The 24,578-nt window shown below is 38.2% G+C and overlaps 1 protein-coding gene across 5 annotated transcripts in view; it reads right to left on the bottom strand.

The window, feature by feature from the left end:
* LOC124642078 (C-terminal-binding protein) overlaps positions 1 to 24,578 on the bottom strand; it is an 87,581-nt gene that overhangs the window by 48,949 nt on the left and 14,054 nt on the right. For 3 of the 5 annotated variants that reach the window (XM_047180375.1, XM_047180379.1, XM_047180376.1), the window contains exon 2: positions 4,086 to 4,138. The exons of 1 other annotated variant lie outside the window; for it this stretch is intronic. The gene's annotated coding sequence lies outside the window, so the exon portion shown is untranslated. Of the gene's footprint in view, positions 1 to 4,085; positions 4,139 to 13,289; positions 13,513 to 24,578 lie in introns of those variants that run through there. One more of the 5 variants, XM_047180377.1, reaches the window with a different exon arrangement.

The raw sequence follows: 24,578 nt of genomic DNA, 5'->3' as shown, positions 1-24,578 counted from the left end.
AAGGATGTTCAATGACAGCCGGGACCTACAGTTTAACGTGCCATCCGAAACACAGTCATTGGTGTCTAAGGTATATTTACCGACCGACTATCCGACTATCCGACTATCGACCAACTCACATTAAACAAGCCGATACGTTATCGACAAACAGAATACTCGAGCAAGTGTTGCGAACAACTATTTGATTAATCGATTAAACAGCCACACGTGTCATATCGATATTCCTACTCGATAACACAATAAAGAGTCAAATTCCTTTGACCGTTGGCTTTATCGACTCGCGCATACCGATATTAGTGCTTGTTTCTCGGTAGACGACACTTCGGCATAAAGCTCAGGGTGCATCGGAATTTAGAGGAATCGGTTTCAAGTGTTTCAAAGAACGTCTGCATAGTTTCATTGGTTGAAATGTAAGCTGTTAGTTTCCGTACAAATCTAAGTCAGTGCGCCTTTGATGGTGAATAATACTGTTTATAGAATGAACAGTGTTAACTTTATGCAAAATGTCACCCGCAGGCAACTAACACCAAGGTATTTGCTAGTTGCTAAGTGCGAACAGTAATAATAATAGACATAAAAATGCCCATTTATTTATTGCATGAGCGGTGGAATGCGCAGTAATTCATTGGAGAACGACATGGCAGTCCTATGACCATATATTAACGGAACACGCAACTCAATACCCATATGGAAGTGCCATCTTTATTAATTACATTAAAAGCTATTTGAATACCCACAGAAAGGCATCAGTTAAGTACATGTTTCATAAAACTTAGTTATTTAAATTAATGTTTCAACAGTCAAATAACTCCAGAAGTCTGAAAGCGGGTCTTGCAGAATGCATTGTCAAAAAAATTTTAGTGGTCGTGATGAGATCTCTCTCGAAAATATTGATATGGGAAACAGCAGACGTATCACCCAGACAGGCGATGGCGTAAATGCATTAACAACCCGACGAAATGAATGCAAATTTTCGTATTGTTTCGAAAACTTGCTAGTAAATATACATATTGCGAGGGAATTAAAAATGCCTCGTTTACTGTTATATTGCTGAATGTAAGTACATGTGTAGTTTATACATGTTTCGTCAAGAGGCAGGGTTAGTTGGGAAGTATCGTGAACGCGAAGTGCATTGACACCGAGGTACCGAGCTTCGAAAGTCGCAACGGTGCATGAGTAATGACAGATAGTTAACCTATTGTGAAGTCCCATGGTGAAACCCGTTTCGTTCTGTAAGCCTGTGTCTGGGATCATTCCCTAAGGGCAATATAACTCGAGGTATTTAAATAATCTTCATGCTTTGTCCAATAAAATAGCTATCCAATAAAATCTACGACTACGCGTTTCTAAATGTAAATTATGAGTCCTTTTAATTGAACACCGTTGGGAATAAGAGAAGATTAATTCAACTCACAAATGTACATTGATGATCTGTTGTGTTGTCAACTTACCATATTCATACATCACTAATGAACATATTATGTACGAGAACAAAAGAGCCGTCCGAATTCACTTGAACACCGAGTAAAACCACGACCCAAGGCTGCATTTCTCTCACGTCCAACACAATACGTTATCAAAGTAACGAAGAACATTTTTCTTGTTACACACTTACAGCAAGTACACACACAAACATGTGGGCACGTGTGTACAGCAGTTATTAGCGAGTCGGGGAGCGTCGCAGGAGATCACGTAGGGACCGGTCGTGAGAGCCCGACGGGCATAGGGCTCTGCTGTGTTAAACTACCGCCCGAGCCGCATTGAGATCGTAAAAATGTGCAAGCTAACGGAAAATCTGTAACATGTGCTCTATAATGCCTCGTAAAGTGCGAACATGTGAATTATTGGGTATAAAAGGTGGAATTTGTAGGCTGGTGTCCAAATGGTCTGCGAATGATCGCTGAGCCAAAGTTAGCACTAAAATGTGTTTTTCTTTCCGTGTCTACGGACATTAAATTGCTTGCCTATTTTTCCTGTCCAGTTAAGCAGAATTTCGGTTTGCAAAAACAATTCTTGGTAAAACATAATCTTAGTAATATACACTTATTCGTCGTCAAAAATAAACATTTTACTGTGTTACCCAGTGGTACAGCATTGAGCATTTTAAGTAATAATAAGATCTGAGAGTTTGTTTTTAACTTGAGATGATCGCTACTTCGAACCGGCCAGATATCAGAAAAATATTTACCCTTTTGGGAAATCGGTTGAAAATAGTGACTTGTCAAGGGTTATCTAACGCCAATTAATTAGGAACAAAAGTTTTCTCTTCAAAACTTTCTGATGATATTAATCAAAAGACAACATTGAAATAACTTTCGTTTAACGTGTTTTACACGGCTGTATGGTACCTTGGAAATTATTTATTCAGATTTATGATCACGGCTATTTTTTCTGGTAGGTCATGAGTCATGACCTCTGTGTCATATTTCAACACATTATTGGCGTTGCGAATAGACTAACATGTCTTGTTATGAAAGAAGAAGATTATCTGCTATCGCTTATTTTTCCTGCTAGTAAGATTAGAGATTTAATCTGGCAACTCTAAGTACCTACAGCCATGTGAAAATTCCAGATGTAGGTAGGTGTATGCTTCAATGCATGTATTCATACATTGAATACACACACGTATTCGCGAAACCGGGCGCCCATTCAACCGTCACAAAACGAAACTGAATGCCATTTCATCTCAAGATGCGCCGCTCGCCGCAGATCCGAGGGGTCGGCAGTGGGTGACTGCGGCGGCGGGGGAGGGGGTCTCGCAAACCGCCCGGCAACTGCGCCATAACTCGGTGCGCACGTACAACCAGACAATCGCAATTATTATTAACAGATATACGTTTAATGATCGTGTGTGCCGCGCACAACGGCCCAATGTAAGTTGAACATCGGCTGGCGCACGCGACTATGGAGTTTACGTCATTGCGGCGTTCGTGTGATATTCGTCCGGTGCGAGGCGGTGAATGTTTCGTTTCGGGGTGAGAATTTGTGGGAAGACGTCGGCGAGGTCGGCGGGGCGTCGCGGGGGCCGAGGCGACGTTCTTGCGGAGTGAGTTAGCAGAGCCGATGATTTGTGGCGCGGTTAGCGTTCATCTAGCGGACCGGCGGGACGCAGGGCATAACTCATCGGAACAAAGACAGATCGGCATGTCATGCGATATGAAAGCTATGTGTCACTCCGCGTGTGACACGAAGCGTTTGCATTTTACGACTCGGCTTGACGCGCGCGCCACCCGCGCAAGAGTCAACGGACGCAGGAATTCTCGAGTTGAAATTCCGCAAACAGGCTCAAAGGAGGATAAAATTAGAAATACTGAGAATTTTTGGATCCTTCCTGGCATCCTCGATAGCGCTAAGAATCTTCGAGGTTCCATTTAATGATATGGCCGTTAATATTATTAGAAGTTCATGCGGGTTGGTAACGCAAGTAATTCACGGTTTAGTAAGCGCGGCGAATTAGTAATTAGCAAAAATACCTGTTTGACGTCGAAGACAGAACAAATTACGTGGGTGCTGACTGCCGTCGAGCAATAAAATTATTATTAGTCAATATTTGAATTTCGCAAAGTCGTAAATTGTTCGTGCACAGAATACGAACACGACGAGCCATTGTGTAACGGCAAAGCTCAAAGAATAATACAACAGGTGTGTTCATTACTTCGAACGACAACGTTGATTTAATTCCAGTTTGAACACTTATAGACGTCGTAGACACTTCGCGAATTAAAATGACAAGCTTCAAATTCAACAAAACATGAATTTGGACCCGAAGATCTTTCTATAATTTATGTAAATATTAACATGTTAAATATTTTAATTATAATACTCGTTTTGAATGTCAAGAAAATGATAAATTGCTGTCTGCATGCTTAGACCACGTGGCAATGTAGTACATTTGAATGTACTCAAGGCAAACATGAATCAGCAAATTCTTATTTATCTAATTTAATTTATGCGTTTACGCAATTTTTGTGAATAGATTTAACAAAAGAATGCAGAATAATTTTAATTAAAACTTAAGTACTTAAGTATAGTGGATTTCACTTGTCCCTACATTGCAAAATGCTTTCACATTCAAACAAACTTACTTTTATAGTATAAAGTAGTTAGCTAGGTGATCTGGCAGTCCACACTTAACAACCTGCAACAAAAAAAAAAAAAAAAATTAGTTAAACCATTTTGACATTGTGAATTTAGATACTCGCTACTAACGCCTATTTTTGTTGACACATCTAGTCAAGAATGAAGCAGAAGCAAGACTTGTGCCTGTCCTGAACGATCCAGTAAATATGAAACGACCTTAATTTGTAAAAATATCATACAAACTAATCTAGAGGAAAAATAATTCACCGGTTTAATAAGACCCAATACTAAAGGACTGCTTAAATGCGAATTGTGTTGAGAAATTCCACATGAGTAAAGCCAATAACTGTCATGAACATACCAACGCTGCAACCGCCCAAATATTGCAAGCCAATTCTCATTGTTTCACGTTTAATTAATTACACGCATTTTATAATTAAAACTTGAATTACGAAGAATCTATGAAGAATCGTAAAATTAACGGTTGAAAAAGGTGTGAAGCTCATTAATAGAAAAGAGATAATTTGTTTTGTACATGACAACCTTAGAGGCATTTGGCTTCGGAACGACTGCAGTTATTGCAACGGAAAGCGTACAATATTATTTGAGGAGAAACATAACGTACAAATGTTTTAAGTCACAGATGAAATTAGAAAATAAATGCCGACTTGACGTAGCGAAAACTAGCAGAATCATAAAGCAGAACATTGTAGATAAAGTTTGGGCATAATTTGAAGGTCTTTTGACTTGTCGCCTAAAGTTTTTACGAGTGGAACCGAAGTCGTAAACGATTTGCCTAGTCCCAGTAAAAGGTGATATAACTACGCATACACTACGGTACGGTTTAGTTACGCCCCCGGCGCCAATATGAGAAAACATGAGTAGGTTAACACGCGGACAGTTTAATGATAACACAACAACTATAAAACTTAGTCGTTTTTGTTTCCCCTTAGCACATAAATGGATTATGTTTACACATCATATCGCTCTGCTATCTGATAGAGTCTGGTCTAATATCGGCGTCAGGGCTAATCATAAATGTGCTGCTGGCATAGTAATTTCGGGTGACAAATATAGGTATCGCAATTCGTCGCTTGTGGGCCAGAGCGGGCGGGCGCCAGGCGGGGGCGTAGGTACGAACGAAATGGACAATGCGCATAAAAAATCAATAAAAGCCGGGCACGGCCTTCGTGGAGGTCGAGTGACGCTCACGGATCACCGGCCGGCCTCTCGCCACATTATAAAATATTGAACGGCGAGATGTAACAAACTTACCAACTCGATTCCACTTCCAAACTTTGTCAAAGAGGATTTTTCAAGTTCTCGTTTAATTTTAAAGGGATTTTAGGGGAGTGAGAAGCGGTACGCCGCGCTTGGCGCTCCCGTAGTTTACTTTTTCAAACTTTTGTCAAAGGACAGAAACGATTGCGATTAAGACTCATTCAGGATGGGAAAATAAAATTAGGTATTCCCAAAGGCAATAATCTTCAAACAAAAGGAAGCTCCGGCCTAAAATACAATAATTTTTCGCCAGTAGAACTAGTGAATTAGAACGTAGGTATCTGCTACTCCATACTTTTTGTTGTTTTTGGAAGACGACCTCAATTCCCCTTTAATTTCTCGGAATAAAATGAGTTTATTTCAGCGAGGGAGAGCGCAATATAAAATTCGGAAATCAAAACAATCTAGAAAGACGATAAAGAAAGTGAATTTGACGACTATATAGTAACAGCGTATCAAAACCTGCAAAACACTCTTATCAATGTGCTATCTACGTAAATACTCGGTATCAGTACCCGAGATAACGCTGTACAATCACAACTCACAACTTGGCCATAGTTCAAACAGTTAACGCCGTTTTATTCAGTGCCAAGTACAATATTTTTAGATGCCGAGTGACGGGGTAAGTTTTAAATCGCGTAACCACTAAATCCGTCTCGAATGCAAATGCTTTGGGAATAAACAAAAATGTATTTAATTTATTGCATTGACGGTTGCGTCAGAGATTTGGCATACTTTGTTCACGCGTTCAGACTGTGACGTGACTATGCATCAGGCCTAGACGGTTATTTCAGAATCCGTTCGTAATACATCAGTTACTTATTGCGAGTCGCTAATTGGCAACGCTTTGGAATTGTCACCTCGGCAGCAAGTCACCGGTACTCTTCGTCCCACGCTTTTGGTATTTGCTTCACTATTCCGGCTTAAACACACTATATAGAACTTATCTAAAAATAGTTATAGCCCACTCAATTCACACGCCTTTTGTCGTATTAGCGAGGGCCCAAAATAGAGTACTTTCATCGTCTCATTGGTCGTGTGAAAACGATTGGCTAAAAGTTTAGGGCTGCGTCCTTGTCACATTTCTCGCGAACGCATGAAAGCTTCAAATTGTTTGGAAGTCGGCCACAACGGCTAGCGTTTCGTCAAATACGAGACAACTTTGTCCATTTGTTATTCTGACAGGCGACTTGTAACTAAGTGGGTAGGGAGTATTGAACGGTTAACAATAACCGTTTGCGGAAAACCATGCCTATGCATGTATTGTTTTTAGAAATAGCTGTTGTTAACTGGCTTAGAAAGTTCTCTCAACAAATGGTTCTAACTTTAAGATCAGCGTAATTACTTTCCGGTACGTGACTCAATATCCTCATCGTGTCCTAATTTGATATCGATTTGAGAATGAGTAACCATGATATGACTTTCCTGCTTCATATCTCCACTAAAGATTAACAATTTATTTTATCAGATAGATAGACAGACATATATTGTAAACGTCAGAATGATCTATCGTCGATATAAGTCATGGAAAAAAATAACAATTAGCTGTTATAATGTAGCCATTTCTTTGATTGCGAGATAAGTCCGTGGGCGCAGTATAGACGGACATTTTCCATTAGTAAGGTTCGTGGAGATTACTATAGTTCAACCACGCGTAGCCATGGCCGACACGACCGCAGGCCCGTGTCACTATTAATCATTCCCGAACCTTTTCCCGTGGACAGGAAAATATATGTGATAGGATTATTGTTTTGGGGCAAGCCGTCATTTTTCATGTGTTTGCGGCCGTTAATGTGAATGGATTGTATTGTTATTATTGATGAAGACTTTCCTATAAATAATAATTCCATAGTCATTTATGAGCATTTTGTTTTCAAAAGAATTTTACCCTAGAATTACAATGAACAAAGGAATAGTGTGGTCAGATAAAATCTACCCTCTACGCATGTAAAGTTAATAACTTCATTAAAAGCACATAAATGTAATGTTTGTTTAAGGAAAGTTTCGTGATACATATTTAATACTTGCTGTGCGGGGCAATTTCACCTGCCAGTGGTATGCGACGGAAGTTTTTCCTTTAACAAATAAATATTTTTTACAGCTGTAGTATATCAGACGCACTTTGAATTAGTAGAAATCGCAGCAGGCAAAATAATAATGCAAGTACAGAAGTACTTAGTTACGGAGCAACGATCACTTTCCCACGACTCGTCTTCTAAGAGTAAAAGCCAGACCAGATCCAGTACATCGAAATGTCACAGGGGCATAGGTTAACTACGTCTAGTGTTTACAACAAGCCTAGGAAGTATACAAGTTGAGAGGAGTTTATACGCTACACAAGCAAAATTGTATTAAGGAGACTAGATTACAATCACTGACAAACATTTTTCAATTGATACGTAATTCAGAAATACTCGGAACTTATAATTAAAACCATAACTAACACTCAAAATACAGAAGTATCATTAAAGTTCGTTATAGCATTTAATATGAACATTTGACATGAGTTACAGCTACACACGCTGTGCAATATTCGTAGACAGACATAATACGACGAGTATTGAGAGCGACGCGATGCGATGCGGTGCGGAAGCGGCGGTTACTGCATGCGATCTAATTTTGTACATTTCCGTAGACGACAGCACACAGAATATCAAACAAATGCTTTGGACTTGCATGCCTTAAATAGACACAACACTGTCATATGTTTGAAGACTCCATTTATGGACACGGTCTAATGAATTACACGAACCATATTTCCCAGTTAAGACAACATGTTGAAATGTGTAATTGCATTTCATAATCACAATTCCGTGACGAAACTCTTTCGACAATAAAACAAACAGCGACAATTCAGCTATAAAAAATAAGGCTAATAATACGAACAACAATAAACTTATACTTAACACGAGACCTTATTTTACTAACAGGACCATAAAATATTTCGCTACAAACGACTTGTAAGAAAGTGAACTGTTTTTTTTTGGAGGCGACTGTACGAGCCTACTTGGGAACCGGTTAGTCAGCCCACAGCATAGCCAAACAAGTCTAGAAACTGCTATAGAATATAAGATAAGAATGTGTACGCCGGTTGGAGTTTAAAGAAAGTTGCAGTGGCGTAGGTCGAGATGAACGCTGGCCTGTTACACGAGAATGAAATAGTTTAGTCTACACTACGAACGGAGAGTTCCGTGCGAATAAATTTGCACACTTTAGTTTTTGATTCGTTTAGACGTACTGTGAGAAAAGTTATTTGTAGATGTGATCAACTTTCGCAACAGTATTCGTTTCTTTTATGCGGAACGCGACTTTCAGAGTTGGGAAGATGCTACCAGATGTTCTCTTTCCGCTATATTCTTCTTGGTTGTTTTACAAGTTCACGGGAAACAAATGAAGTCTCATTAATTAACTAATACGAATCTATAAACGCTTTCTCTTACAAAGGATCTAAAAGAGTGAAACTGACACAATGTTTTAAAACATTTTGGAAACACAGAAGAGGTTTTCCGATTCTCGCGATTCCGACTATAGTTCGGCCATTCAGAGAATGCGTTCCTGACACGTCGCGATTGAACTGACGACGTAACTTTGCAATGGCGTTGCAGTTACGATAAAAATATTTTTGCTGGTTGTTTACCGTTTTAACAATTGAGGAGCATTAAAACAACATTATTATATCAATAATCAATGAATGTTATTACGTCGTCAGTTCAATCGCGACGTGTCAGGAACGCATTCTCTGAATGGCCGAACTATACATACAGCAATTGATTTTAATTCATGTGTTAAATAATTCGTGTATTAACGTTAAGCTTACATACATTACAATAAAAGCGGTATCAGGCGACTGTCAAGCACGCTAACATGTTCACTCGTTAAGCCGATTGCGGGCCGCACTGATTAGCCAATCAGCCGCATGTTGACATTATGCGAATAATATATTACAGAATTTTGGCCGTATGTAATTACAAAGTGCGAATGTACGTACGTATAGTGATAGTACGTATAATGTATAGTGATAGGAGGTTGTGAAATGTTTTAAAGTGACTTATCTGTTTTGGTAAGTTGAGGTCAAAGATCCGGACCTGTAGACCAATCTGTTCCAGTTAGAACCAGTTATTAGGAAATAGCAATAGTACAGTCTAATTTTTCCGCTAGAAACATCGCAAAAATACAGCGTAGTGCATATCATACTCATATTTAACCTCGTTGCAATCTATCAGCCATATTTATAGTGCACCATTAAAGTGTGCAGCGAAACATCAAAATAAAACGTCAACACGAGTTCCACGAACCGTACGTTGCAGAATTATATTTATCTAGTTGCCATTCCATGATATAATATTTATCAAAAAAAGCGCCGACACTTTCGCAAATAAAACTGCATACGATACAGAATGACATCAACGTTGAAATATTTATGCTCGATTATAATATGTATTATGAACACGTCCGCATATTAATTGTAATAAGAATCACGTTTCGAAATAGTCATTTTCACACAGTGTAAGCGTTATTTTCTACCTCTGCTTTTCCGCATACCAGTCTGTTTTATTTTACTTTCTTTGAATTTAAATACCAGTCTGTTTTATTTTACTTTCTTTGAATTTAAACGTTGCAGTTTTAGTTTGTGTATGTATAGTTCGGCCATTCAGAGAATGCGTTCCTGACACGTCGCGATTGAACTGACGACGTAACTTTGCAATGGCGTTGCAGTTACGATAAAAATATTTTTGCTGGTTGTTTACCGTTTTAACAATTGAGGAGCATTAAAACAACATTATTATATCAATAATCAATGAATGTTATTACGTCGTCAGTTCAATCGCGACGTGTCAGGAACGCATTCTCTGAATGGCCGAACTATAGTTACTATGTGTTTAGCTGTGAAAGTTATTCGTGTTACGATTACGTTTCCGTTAACGAGGTCAGCAAAGACTACCTGTTTTGAATTAAATGTAATGTGACATTGTAACGGGATTTCGTACAGATTGCATCAGTTTTAGTACGTTTGACTTTTAGCTCGTGTGATAGCTAATTAAGTATTATTTTTAAAATTAATATAATTGGGTTTCATTCATTATGCTAATTAGGCGGCATGGTCACGGACTTAAATAATCCTTTAACCTTTAAAATTATGTTTGTCAAACTTTAATCCTTTGCCGCACTCTACGTAAACTAAACCACATAACGTTCCAAAGGAGATGGCCAAATTTTCATAGTAAAAAAACCCAGAATCGACAGCAACGAAATGGGTACCAATGGGTTCATTATGATAGACCTTTGATGGTGCCAAAAAGTCCAGCATTAAATCCATAGGGTATAGGAGCTATATCATATTTTCACAAAAATTGGTTATGTTGAATTTATGTTGATTTTTAAGATGATTTACATAAAGGACCATAAAAAACAAGGTATACTAACATTTTAACATGCGAATAGTAATATAACCCTAGTTACAGAGTTTGCCTGGTAATTAAAAGGTCTTGAGTTTGACCACCACCTATTGCACTATTGACATGAACCACTCCAGATACGATTAAGTACCGACCTTACCTACTTGAAGAGGTTTCTCTGTTGCGAGCTTGAACAAAGGTTAATTAAAAAAAAAACCTTAAGTTAAAAAAAAAACTTAAACTTTTTTTTATTTATTATTTTTAGCTTTTTAGTCACAATGCGCATTAGTGAAAAGTTCTCGTCAATGCGAATAATATAAGCCCAAACACGAGGTAGTTAATATGTACCATTGCCGAGTTCCCTTGACCTTCTCTCTTCTCCATCACCAGATCAGCTCTAAACCTTCACTCGTGTACAGTGCTAACAGACATACACCTGAGTGTAATAAAAACTTTACTTATGCACAACTTCTAATGAACAGCAAACAGGAAAGTTAAGCTTTTTTATGTACTAAAATCTTAATCGAAAAAACCTTGTAAAAAGAGAACCCCATGGTTTTTAGATGATATGAAATACTTTTTGTAATCTACACATTATCCTGAATCCAACCATACATATGAAGTTTCTGTCGACTCTGGGTTTTTTTTTAACCATAAATTGCATAACAAAATACATTAACTTAGGTTATCAAAGCAAACAAATTCGACTAATCCAAAAAGAGTGCAATACCATTTACATTAGAACTGGCAACAACACAAATACCAGTACACTTGGCAAACTCCATACGTGTAGGTTCACAGCACTATCACAAAGGGAGGTTTCATAAATTCCGTTCAGACGGACGTTTTTATTCCGCGCAGTGGCCAGGGTTACATCCGTCAGGATTTCCCGGAGCGATCAGCCGCATCAATCGTGGACGTGAGACGGGCGTTGGGCGTGACGGTATTTATATTAATGTACACTTGCACTTAAGAAGGCAAGGCGCCGAGGGAGTATTTGAATAAATTGAATTACTTATACCTTTTTTATTAGGAGCTTGGGAAGGCGTTGTTACACTTTAAAATGGTCCAGATTCTGTTACACGGTGCTTTCCATCATTAGTCCCCATTCTACTTCAGCAGTGTATTACATGGCTTCTGTCTGTATGATATTGTTCAAAAATTTTATCGGGTACAAAAACGTGTTTTGGTTAAATGTTTACTACTGTCAATACTCTCACATTTAATACACGTACTACAAAAATCACGTGGCATCAGTGACAGCCCTATTTCGTTCCCAGATTTACGTTAGTCGCGTTTCTAGATGCACCGCATCGATCACGGAGCTTCGCACGTGCATGGCATTCGATATCCGTTCGGAGCACATTTTAAACTTGTCATTTGATAAAGTAAACCAAAATGTGGCCATGTATTTGTACGACTGTTTTATAAATGAGATAGTGTAGCGAATTCCTTCTAGAAATAGTGTAGAAATGAAAACAATCAATCTTATTACATATCTAAATAGATTTATCACAATATGTAAAAGGAATGCTATAACCTACCTTACAATAAAAAAATAATTCCTACTTCGAAGGCATAATTATGCCGCGCTCGATAAACTTAGGCATAGCAACAGCAGTAACATTTTCTATCTACCTGATGATAATTATCTGACGTACGTATGTAATGCATAATATTTCAAAGATTATAAAATTCTCTGACATATTGGCATAAGCCAATAAAACAATCTGGAATGTAAGTGCTGTTATGTAGATATGAATAGAAAATGGCGGGCGGTCAGATAACGCCACCAAAATATTTTATTCGATACTGATAAACGGCTTTGTTGTGTCAAAGTTATCTGAGTAACGTGAGCAAGGCTATAATTTGTAGGTAAATAATTGGGTATAAGTGGTATGTTGACGTAGAAGTAAAGAGCATTAGCATTTATGTCAAACTAAAGTAAAGGCACAGCGGGCCACACAAACAGGGGGGTAAAAACATAAAAACAACAAGAGTTAAAGCAAAAAAAAAATATGTAAGCAAGCAACTAGGAAACAATGCAAGATGAGGGGTCTTGGTTAAAATGATGATACACCAAAATATTTCTAGACCGTATCAAGTTGACTGAATGTTATCCCGTATATTAGTGTAACAGCCTACCAAGACCTAAATCACCAACTTTTCGTAATGAACATGTCATGAGCACAACCTATTAAAGTTGCAGAACAAACGTTTTCGGTAAATTAAAGTTCAATAGAAGTTGCCAGATTCCGGCCACGCTGTGGTATGACATCAACATGTTATCTGAACAAGATTGGCTAGTTAGGCAGGCTATTAGCGATCAGTTTACTTTCAATAACCTCCTACTGAGCGGCCAAATGTAATACACAAACATGTCGCGCGTGGCGTCACAAGGTCACTGAACGCTTCGCCCTACAAACCCTCTGGAGACAGGCACTCGGCGCAGCGGGCTTTGTGTACACAGTTAACAGAAATCGTGTCCATTGTTTACGATACAAGTGAAGTTTACTCAGCAAACGTATCTACCTGATAGAACGGTCCGGTGGTGTCGAGTCAAACAATCCAGTGACTACAATCCGGTAGCCAGGCAGAGTAGGTACACAGTACAACTAACAACACAAAGGGAGTATTTCTCCTTGTCCGGCGATAATGGCAACAATGGTGGCGAGCACGCCGCGAGAATCGAACGCGGCGGTGTCTGGTCGCGCGCAGCGGTTATCTGTCGGTGACAGCGAGCGCCGTCGCCTCCAATAACAATAATGAGGCGGCTAATTATTATTATTACCGCTGAGCGAACGTACTCGCGCTCGATGCTTGTACGTAGGTAGGTGGCGTAATCGTTGAATTCCATATAATCGTGTGGCGCACTCACACAAGCGCGCGTCCCCGCCGCGCCACGTGTGGTGACGTCGCTCGGCGGCTAGGCGCAGGTAAGTGTATACAGAGCGCGTTGGCGGGTATGCGCGCGTATCGATCTCGCGATAAATTCGATACGGTGAGCGGTGAATGCACCGGCCGGCTGGCAACGGCGGTCGCCTTTCACGCCGGCGAAAACGCAATTTACGATCGGTGCACGCCGCTGTGAGTCGCGACCGCCAATATACGAAACGTGTCGAACTCGCTTCGTCCGTTCGCCGGAATCGTTAGTAGCTAGTACTATCGGGCGCGGGCGCAATGCCACGCGGACGCATGAATATTCTCGAACACTGAGATAACACGTGTATTTCTTAATGGCGCGAATTGCGCAACAATAATGCGTAGTGATAAAGCGGGACGCCTCACTTGGCGTCTGCTATACCGTCACAGAGGTGACATGAGGTCGCATGTCGAGGGACCATTGCGTTTCACGGGCGCCACATAATCTAATTTAGCTTCGACCGCGCCATTTCTAATCGCCCTAATTGGGGAACGCCCCAGCTCCAATTACTGCTATCGTCACTTGTTTTGCCAACCCACGTATTGTAGTAAAAACATAAACAATTAAAACTACAAGATAATCACACCACTTCAACATAATTGACCAAACGCAAATGACTCATGACTCTGCTTACGCAAGAAAACACAGCAACAAACGATTTACAAACTCAAACGACCGGAAACTTCTCACTAGTTCTCGTTATAGAAGCGAAAATTGAACGACTTGTCTAAATTGGCCCTCGTCTGAGGACGCCGAGAACGGCTGTCATCTCGTACGCAATATGAATAGGCAAACCATTAAACTGTAACGTGAGGAAACAACGTGATTCGAGTCGCGACGCGCGGATCCCACCTTGCTCAGAACAAGGCGGCGCCTTTACCAACAAAATATGGAGTTTAGAGCCGGCTAACCTCGGAAATTAGCTATTTGAATTTTAAAAGTGAAAAATGTCATTTGAGTTTACGTGGTCCCCTCGCAAATTGGAGCGTTCAAAATTTGATTGGTTCGATTTTTTTATAGTTTGGGCAGTGGGCTGTAACTTGCACGGAAGTCGTAGTGGCCACTGAAAAATGACAAAGCGTCTGGCTGTATCAAACCGAGAGGCACAAAAACGTCAACGTCAACAGAACGAGCCGTCTGTCGAATGCTAGCACTCGCTGCAAAAAGTGAATAATGGCGAACGTCGGCGGGCGAGTCGACGTCGCGCAATTGCGCTATTTCGAGATGTTTTCCTCTTAGAAATAATAATACCTACTGTTACTAATAATAATACGAACTGAGCGTCCCGTACAAACAACCACATAATCAATGTTTAACTAAAACGGCTCTAGATTCACACAATCGTCATCTCCTGAAATAAAAAAAATATGGAGGAACCCAACACGTGGCACCTCTTGCGTAGAAGGTGAACGACTCGTTGTATTAATGTGGGGGAATTGCAAACAAGAAGCTCAGGACATAATATGGAAACACACATAAGGCGAACGCGTAACGCAAATTAGAGCGGCATTAGCGACAACTCCAAGTGACATTAACGGAGTTTCTGTTATTACCGCACGCGACAATGTGAGCGACTCGATGGTCCAACTTAGAGAGTTGGGAAAGCGCGGAAGATTACATAATACACAGCGACTTCGGAGCGCGAGTTAACGCGAACTTGTGTTTTATGTGCACACATGCATACTGTTTGATATACGTAGTGTTATGAGAACTGTTCTAAACTAGAGTGGCTGGGGGTGGGGGCTCAACTTGGTGCGTCAACTTTCCGGGAGCAATTCGCGCGAGTGTGCACTAAAATATAGTTCAAAGTAAGTTGGAGCGAACGGAACAGAGATGCAACTACCAGCTGTGCGGGACTAGCCATGAAACTTGTATTAATCCTAGAACATACAACATCTAAACTCGTGTCTTAGAAAATTAATTGCCAGCAGTTAAAGACATCCGAAGTTATAATAAAAATCTATCTTTTCACATGGACGATTTGTGGTTAGAGATTAGTTGCGTGAAGGTTGAACTAAAAGTAATTTATGTCGACAGGAAAATTTCTATTAAATCGCAGCCATATTAATGAAACCTTGTCAGTCAAGGATTAAGTAACATCCCGTATAAAGACGCGAAGAAGAAATAGAGCTTAGTAAAGTATGACACGGTTACCATGTGGTGTTAAACAGTTCGTGATATATGCAAGTTATTAAACTAAGTGCAATCAAATCTATAAGTTTGCACGTCAGTGTACGAGTGCACGGCCGTACGTATCGTGGCTTAGCGGGATATTACACAATTACTGCAGCGAACTAGGACCAACACCGAGCGCAATCATACAAATTGCAGCGGATTGAATGGGATTGTGTGAAAATTAACCCAAAATTGTAATTAGGCATTGTATTCAATTATAAACCCATGTTACTGTGTGAATTGGATATTTTAATGAGACAATGTACGTGGGTGCATCATTGTGAGAAATATTCTTGAGATCTAGACAGCAAAAACGTTTATACTGTATGAAAAACGTGTCTGCAATGAATTGGTGTTATCTGATGTATTAAAATCACAATAGAGCAAAATGTGTGCAAATAAAAGTAAGATCAATTTACTGGAACTCCGTACGTGTAGAACAAATAAAGCAAGATAGATTTCAATGCAAGATGAACTTTAACCCTGTTATATTAGATCTCGAAGATATTAATGTAATATATTTACATTGAAATATTCGTGAGCTTGGATCTGATGAACCATTATAAACGTAGACTATCAGATTATCTTATTTGGTAGGCGAAGTAGTATTGTTATAACTCTCAATTAAAACCTTTTAAAAAAACATCTTACGGACCAAAAAATGGACCTTCTTAAATGTGTTCCATGTGAATTCTGAAAAACGTAACTTCCATTGATTCTAGAAGCTTAGTAACTGCAGTTGCGACCAGATATAATCTTAAAACCACTGTCGTTCAATAAAATCATTAAAGTGCCAAGTCACTTCAGGATAGCCCGTATCATTGAAACGATTAAGCGTCGGGGCGTGCAAACAGACTCAACTACCTAAAGCATTTAAATAAATAAAAAAAAACCGTTTCATTACTTTAAAAGGCCGAAATGACTCACTCAATTACATCGAGGCGAGGTCTGTCATTTGACTTAGTAAACGACCCGCTTCGGCTTTGCATGTCTTTTTAATATCTAACAATTTTATTTTATCTTTTTGATGTCTTGTAATCGTTGAGATAAGAACGACGTGTACAATTGAACATGTAATATTGTTAGACAACTCCTAGGAGCAGGTCAGTGTTATACTTATGTGTTTTTCCATGTGGAAATTTTCAATAGCACCAAGTCATTTAGATTTAAGGTTCAAGCCAATAAGGTCGCCCTTTGTCATATAAGTGAGAACAGTGGCGTAGCGTGCCTTGTCGGGGCCCCGTATAAAATTTTTTTTGGAGGCCCTTATATGGAGGTAAAGATTTTTCACAAAAGAAAAAAAATATTGTGAGAAGAAATATTTATTTATCACATAATTTACCCATTTTACAAATAAAAATCGAATTTTAAATATTCACTCTCCTTGCCTTTTTTTCGGCAAACTGATTTATTAAATCTTTCATGGCTGATGATGATTTTAGTTTTTCTAAAGTTTCTGCCTCTATGGACAATAGTGACATGTCTGACAGCCGTTCTTGTCCCATCGAAGTTCTTAAATAATTTTTTATTAGTTTTAATTTTGAAAAACTTCTTTCTGCCGTTGCGGTTGTAACTGGAAGGGTCAAGAATAAAAAGCATGCTGTGATTACCTCGGGAAAACTGGATGCAAGACTATTGAATTTTACTAGCAATAATTCAATGAGTTCTTTAATGGAATAATTTTTTTTAATTTCAGAATTTAAGCATGTTTTTAGAGCCTTTAATTGGTCACAAAGATTAAGTGAGATGTCTTTACTGTATTTAGCAGACAGTTTTATGGAAGCGTTTAATATCTCTTCGCTTGAAGAAGATAGGAGTTTCTCCGGTTGTAATATTTCGAATATACTACTCAGGTTGCAAAGGCTCTGAAATCTTTCTTTAGTTTGAGAAATTAATATATCTAAACAGCAATAGTATACATTGACTTTGAAATATGATTCCGGGTCGGAAATTCTTTCATCTTGTGATAACTCATCAAAAAAACGCTTCGTTATCTTACGCCTACTGTTTTTAAAAACAGTTGTTACCCCCCACTCTTTTGCTAAATCTTTGGATTCATTTAGCAAACTATTAAATGAATTCTGATTTCTTAATTGGCACAGTCTATTCAAAAAATTACTTAATAAAATACTAGATTTCTAAGTAAGTCATTATTTTCATGCTGTAGAACTTTAGAAACACGATTAATAATTTCAAATAGTGAAGAAAAAATAACGAGCACTAAGAAATCAAAACTTTCTAAAATTTTAATTATACTTTTACATTCTTCACGTTCATTTTGTTTATTTGAAATTAAATTTAGTTGGTACAAAGTTTTCATGATTAGTAAAAAATTTTTCTTTACTGCTAATAAAGCGTCGTTCCTAGAAGACCATCTGGTAGGACATACCTTTTTAAGGGTAATCAAATATTTCTCAGATGAATCGTCACGTAGCATAGCCCAGCGTTTTATACTATTGGCAAAAAAAGTATATATTATTTCTAAATTATCGAAAAATGTCGATACTTCACGAACATGTCTCGCAGCATCGTTCAAAACCAAGTTTAAAGCGTGCGCAGCACAATGAACATAATCGGCATTTGGAGCATGCTCTTTTATTAGGGTTTGTAATCCTCCATACACACCCGACATAACATTTGCTCCATCGTATCCCTGTCCTCTACATTTAGTCAAATCAATTCCATATTCTTTAGTCAAATTTAAAATGACAGTTTTCAGACCTGCAGCACTGCAATCGGTTACTGCTATGAATCCTAAAAAGGACTCACAGATTTTTATTTCTTTAGGCACATTATCATCATTTTCTGTAACCGAGATATATCGAAAAACTACAGATAGTTGGTCAATTTTTGACAAGTCTTGTGTTGTATCCAGAATTATTGTCAGAAATGGAGCTTTTTTAATTTCTGAGATAATACTGTTCCTAACGTTAGTAGTACTAACGTAACGGTACTAACTTAGTACCAAGCAAACTAATAATTTCGTTTTGAATCGTAGGGCTTAAATAATTTATTTCACCTTTCGGTTTTAGAAGAAGTTCTTTTAAAGTTGCATCATAGTTAGATAGCAGACGTGAAATTGCCATAAAATTGCCAGAATCAGAATCATGCCCCCTCAAAGGTAGATTACAAGATACTAAAGTAATTATAACATTAATTATACGATGCAGTACATCTCTCCAGAATGTAATTTTACTATCGATTTCACTTTTCAATAGAGTATCGATGGTATTTCCTTGCAACCAATTATTATAAGAGAGTGAGGCACTAATATGCTGCTGTGATTTTTCATGGTCAAGAATAGTTTGTGTGAAATTGCTTCTAACCGAAACACCGTTAACCCAAGCAGAGGAGTACGATTTGTTTTGACGATCTGCTAATAACCAACAGAAGTGACAGTACCTACGGTTTGTTTAAAACGTTAGAATAACATAACCATGGTCTTATAATTTTTATGCCTGCCTGATTGAAATATGAATATAATAAGCCGAAAAAGGTCGGTTATTTTCTGAAACTTTTGGAAATGGTCCTTGTGGTTTAAATGGACCCAATTAAAAAATTATTTTTCGTTCGCATTCAGTTAAATTGTCACCAAAATTTCCTCTATCTGATGAAATTATATTACAATCTGCATTATCTGCAGATATATCAGAATCGTTGACTTGGGGTTCCTCGCTTTCTGGATGGACATCCGATAAAGTATGTGCTTGGCTTTCTTCTATTTCCGGATGGATATGTGACGAAGAACATGCTTCAAAAGAATCTAAAAATAAACGAGTAATTGTTAAAAAATAAATACGAATGCTTTGATACTAAACTAAAAAGAGTTATATATAAATAAATAACGTGACGGACAGATGGACAGACCGAAATTAAAATATTTCCTTGTTTATCACTACGGGCTCCTAATAAATGGGTTGGGTAGTAGTGTAGTACTTACCTTTCCAATCTAAATCACTCACAGTATCTTGTCTCTGAAAAAATGAAGAAATTTTGGGCACTTTTTTTATAACCTCGTCCCTTTTCTGTTTTATTTTTCTTTTCTCAGCGCCGCTGGGATAATCTCTTTTCCTTTCACTCATTTCTTTTACAAGTCGCTACTAATACTGCTAAACCAGAAGAACAATATTGTTTGTACTGAATTACAATGTAATGTACATTTATATAAAGCGCGTAAATAAACAGTGCACTGTACTCCGTGGTTTAACATCCAATGCAAAGTACAACAACGTACACGTACATCGCGATATCGATAAAGGATTCCCGGGGATTCCCCGCTGAGTTGAAGATGAAGTAAGTAAAACGGGGAAGTCCCGCAGCCCGCCATAACGATGTAGTGTTGCTAACTTTTGAACGCACGCTTAAGGCGGGAAAAAAAGAAAAAAATTACTTTATAGAATTTTGTCATTTGTAAAATAAAATAAATTAGAAAGTTTTTATTCTTTTTCCTTACACACTTTGGGGGCCCTCGTGGCCCGGGGGCCCCGTATAATTGATACGGCAAATACGGCGGTAGCTACGCCCCTGAGTGAGAACATAACTGGCGTAACGTAGGTGTCCTAAATATCACCCCTTTAGCTGACCCTTCGTGATGTTTAGCGTTGAATGTCTTATAATAATACCCTGTTCACCCTTGGTTGTTTATTGCGTAGATAGTAACACATCAAGACACGAATGTTTTAACTCCACAATTTCGCATGAAATGAGAAGTCAGAAGAACTAGTAAATATAGTTCTCATACTAAATCCTAGTTTATTTAGATACATAATATAGTATGTAATGTACATATTTGCATGGATGAGGAGGGGAGTGAAATCTAAGCTCTCAAGAAAAATACGTAATCCGAAACAAGGAATTCATGGAAATAAGTGAATCACAGTATTAGCAGGCTTTTACGCAGTGTTCAGTGCTAATTTATGCATGCTATATGAGTCTTATATAATGCTGGGTTACTGATATGTAAGGAGGGTAGAAAAAAACAGTAATATCTTAAACATCCATGTTGTAGTTACTATAGATAGAGCTCAAATTTAGATCCAAAACCTACTTTCCAAGGCAAACAACATTACTCTATCGGCACAAAAGAGATAACATCCTTTTATTGCTTATTCTTTATTACTAGAACGTAACCAACTAATCCTATGGCACTTATTTTGAACGCTCATTCACAACTTACGCTAAATCCAAAATGCCGGGAAAACAACGGTTGATAGAAATTTTTCTCACCTGAAACAAAAGAAAACCAGCCATTAGAAATTGACAAAACATTACACGCCATAACAACAGCGTTTGCACAATGTTACATAGTTGGGGAGCTAACCGAAATCTCATCGATTCTTCTAGAACCAATACGTGTATAGATGATAGGTACTTGGTAACAGTCAAAGGAGTAGGTTCTCAAAAGTCAGCTCACATCTCGTCCCGGGAGGGTGCACGAGGGTTGTAGGCGGGAGGGGGCGGGGAGGCAGCGGGGACAAGGGTGTTTCCAAGGTCGCCGCCCTTGTCTACGTAACCTAACTGCGACCTAGCTGTGTCGCCCGGTCTCAATTCGCTTTAACGATTAATATTGAATGATTCCAGTTCTCTTTGTTCGTACAAAAAAGATTGTATATGAATGAAATAATTTTATACGTACGTTTAGCTTCAAAATGTTTACCGGTGATTTAGTTTAGTGTATACGAGTGGGTGTGAATGAAAATAGTTTTATAAACGCTTCGGTATCCGCGGTATGAACGCGAACAGTTGTTAAACATGAATATTTCACGCTCTATGATCAACTGTACAAATGGTACGTATGACAAGAATTTTAATAAAATTTCATACACAAACAATTCGGAAAGTTCTGAAACGTTAGATTCGAATAGAATAACAACTAAAAGTTGAAAGTTGTCGAAGCTGTTATTCCATTATGTAAAATATACAGTAACGGTGCTACAGATATAATGTAATGAATACGGCGCCAAGACACATTATACATAGATAAGAAAGTAGACTACTCTGTTCGTAGGTATAGTTTACAAAAACCGCTACACAAGAGACAAAGTATAAGTGATACTATTAGTATTCCACTAGCTGGCAGCGAGCTATTCCACAGCATTCATTTGATAGTGCAGTCGAACGTAATTCGGCAAACCGCGATGCAGCTCGGAAATTGCTATATCATGCGTTGGCTCTTAGTGGAGCTAATTCAGTTGCAACACGTGCGCATACGTGATAATGCATTCATGACATCTTTCTTTATGACGTTTTCAGTGGACGGAGGACGTGTCCACTGGATAGAATATATCTGGGGACGAGATGCGAAGTCTATTTTTAGCTAAAGCCTATGGCTACGACTTATGTTCACTGGGTAAGATGATAAACTCCTTCGTCCGCTACGGATATAGTTAATTTTATAATTGGCTTGGGAACCTTACTATACGGGAATTCACTGAGAAACAGCCTTCTACATAATTCATGTCATGATTTTCCTGTATTTAACCCAATTAATTCTTTCAAACTTAAGATCTCATTTCATTCGCTATTCAGAATCAGAATTTTATACAATTAGAATCCGAATAGTAGGTCGAAGCGTGTACAAAAAACATACACGTGTGCTCAGAAGTTATGATTCATTTTTTCCTGCCGCCTTACCATTATATTAGCTAGACTCCGAGCAAATCGATTCAGCAACAGTGAAAATAAAATGAAATAACATTTCTACGTACGTAATCCTTATCGTATATTTCGTTATCGCTCTTGTATTATACACAGATATGAGTAAATACAATAGGTATGACGACTGTGTTGGTAGGCAACAAGCGACAATTCAGCTTTTGTGCTTAGCGTTAATAATTTGTACGTGTTTGTTAAAAGTTCAGTTAGTATCACAGAATGTTTAAATACGGGGGTTTCCAGTTCACGACACGATACATAAAAAAATATTTGAGTTCACTAGAAAACTTTCCAAAGATGCTCTTGCCATTTTGATTCAATTTAACTTCATTAAAAAAGTGCAATAGTTGGTCATCTAGAAAATTGGAAAGTTTTAAAACTATTAATTAATAAAATCATTCATTAAAAACCAAATATCCAGTTAAATCACCAGCTGAATACAGTCATTATTAATAAATGCTAACTATTCCATAATTACTGTGTCAAGCCGTCAAGCTGTCTGACCTTTAAGAAGTCGCCAACTGTTTTAAAAAGTTTAAAAGATAAATTAAACATTCAACTGCTTATTTCAGAGACAGTTTCAGTTATATAAAAGAAAGTAGTTTAAGAAAATAAACTGTAAGGTAACCATGAAACAATAAAAACATTTATCATTAGACACTTTTTCCATGAATTGATTAAATTGATGAAGATTGAGAGATCAAGGCAAATAATATTATTCCATTCGAGACGCCTTATCAACTACAATTTCAAAGAACACTTCTCAACAAAAGCAATCTTGATATTTCCATAGCTAATTTCCTTTGGCAAAGAGTAAAAGCAGCTGAAGACCATTCCTAGTAAAATAGAAGAACGAACTAAACTGCGGCCACAATTCGCGGAATACCAACGTTTTTTCTCGGCGTCTATAAAACGAGTAAAATTCTTCAACAAACGGAGGATGCGACCGCTTCATTCGCGAGTTTCATGACTGGTTCTCAACCGACCAGGTGGCTTTATAATTACCGTCCGTGGCTCTCGTCAATGTCAGTCGCGAGAAAAAGTCTAGCACTGACGATTAATTAGCATAGTTAATATAATTTACACGGCTTTATATACTCTGGAGATAAAACTGTACAATAACAAATGTTAAAAATGTTTATTCGAAACTCACGCACGTTAACCTAAATAGAAGTTTATCCTATTCGATGCCGCTTTATAATTTTTAGTATTAATAATTCAGATGGTTAAATATTCATATGGCAGACAAATTAGGAGATAAATTGGATGCGTCATGCCACGAGATTCAGCCTGAATAATAATAAATCGAGTTATCTAGAGCAGTGATTCCCAAATGGGGTTCCGCGGAACCCTGAGGTTCCGTGACAGGCACTCAGGGGTTCCGTGGAAAATTCAAGATTTCCATATGGTAAATCGTTTCACTTTTGACAATATTAAATTATTATACATTCTCAATTAAATTGTTTTAAATATTGCATTCTAAAATTCCATTTAGGCACCATGTAGGTGGGTACCACTCGGGAGTGTAAGTCTCGTACTTTCGCGACAAGTGGCGGGGGAAGGCCACGGCAGCAGATAATTTAATTCCGTTTTTTACAAATTGTAGATTAACTTAATACCTCCAGGTCTTCGGCAATCTGCAAGTAGGTAGCGAGTCGGACAAAAATCACCGCATTTTTTGGGCTTATTTCATTGCCAGGATTATTCGTTTTGATACATTTGACAGGACGTGAAATGACACGGCATACGAGTATTTCCAGTGGCTATTTTTACCATGAATCAAAGTGTGACATTATTTCCAATTTTTGCACCTCCGCGAATCCGAAAATTTCGCGCTCGCTTCGCTCGCGACTCCATGTTACGTATGATGGTTTTATGTTCATTTAATTGCTCAAGTATCCAACACCAAAAAAAGGACCATGAGTCAAATTGGGCTCATTGTCCAACAGAGTTATAGCATATGCCGTTGTGAAGGTTTTTGTTTGTACTAAAATTGTTACTATGGGCACTACCTTCAATTCCATGGCAAAAAAAAGATACGCACCTAAACAGGTTTTGTAGAAAAAGAA

The sequence above is a fragment of the Helicoverpa zea genome, chromosome 23 (genome assembly GCF_022581195.2).
Source record: "Helicoverpa zea isolate HzStark_Cry1AcR chromosome 23, ilHelZeax1.1, whole genome shotgun sequence".
NCBI classification, from domain to species: Eukaryota; Metazoa; Arthropoda; class Insecta; order Lepidoptera; family Noctuidae; genus Helicoverpa; species Helicoverpa zea.
The sequence above is the reverse complement of the archived record's forward strand: the minus strand, read 5'-3'. Positions and strand labels throughout refer to the sequence as shown.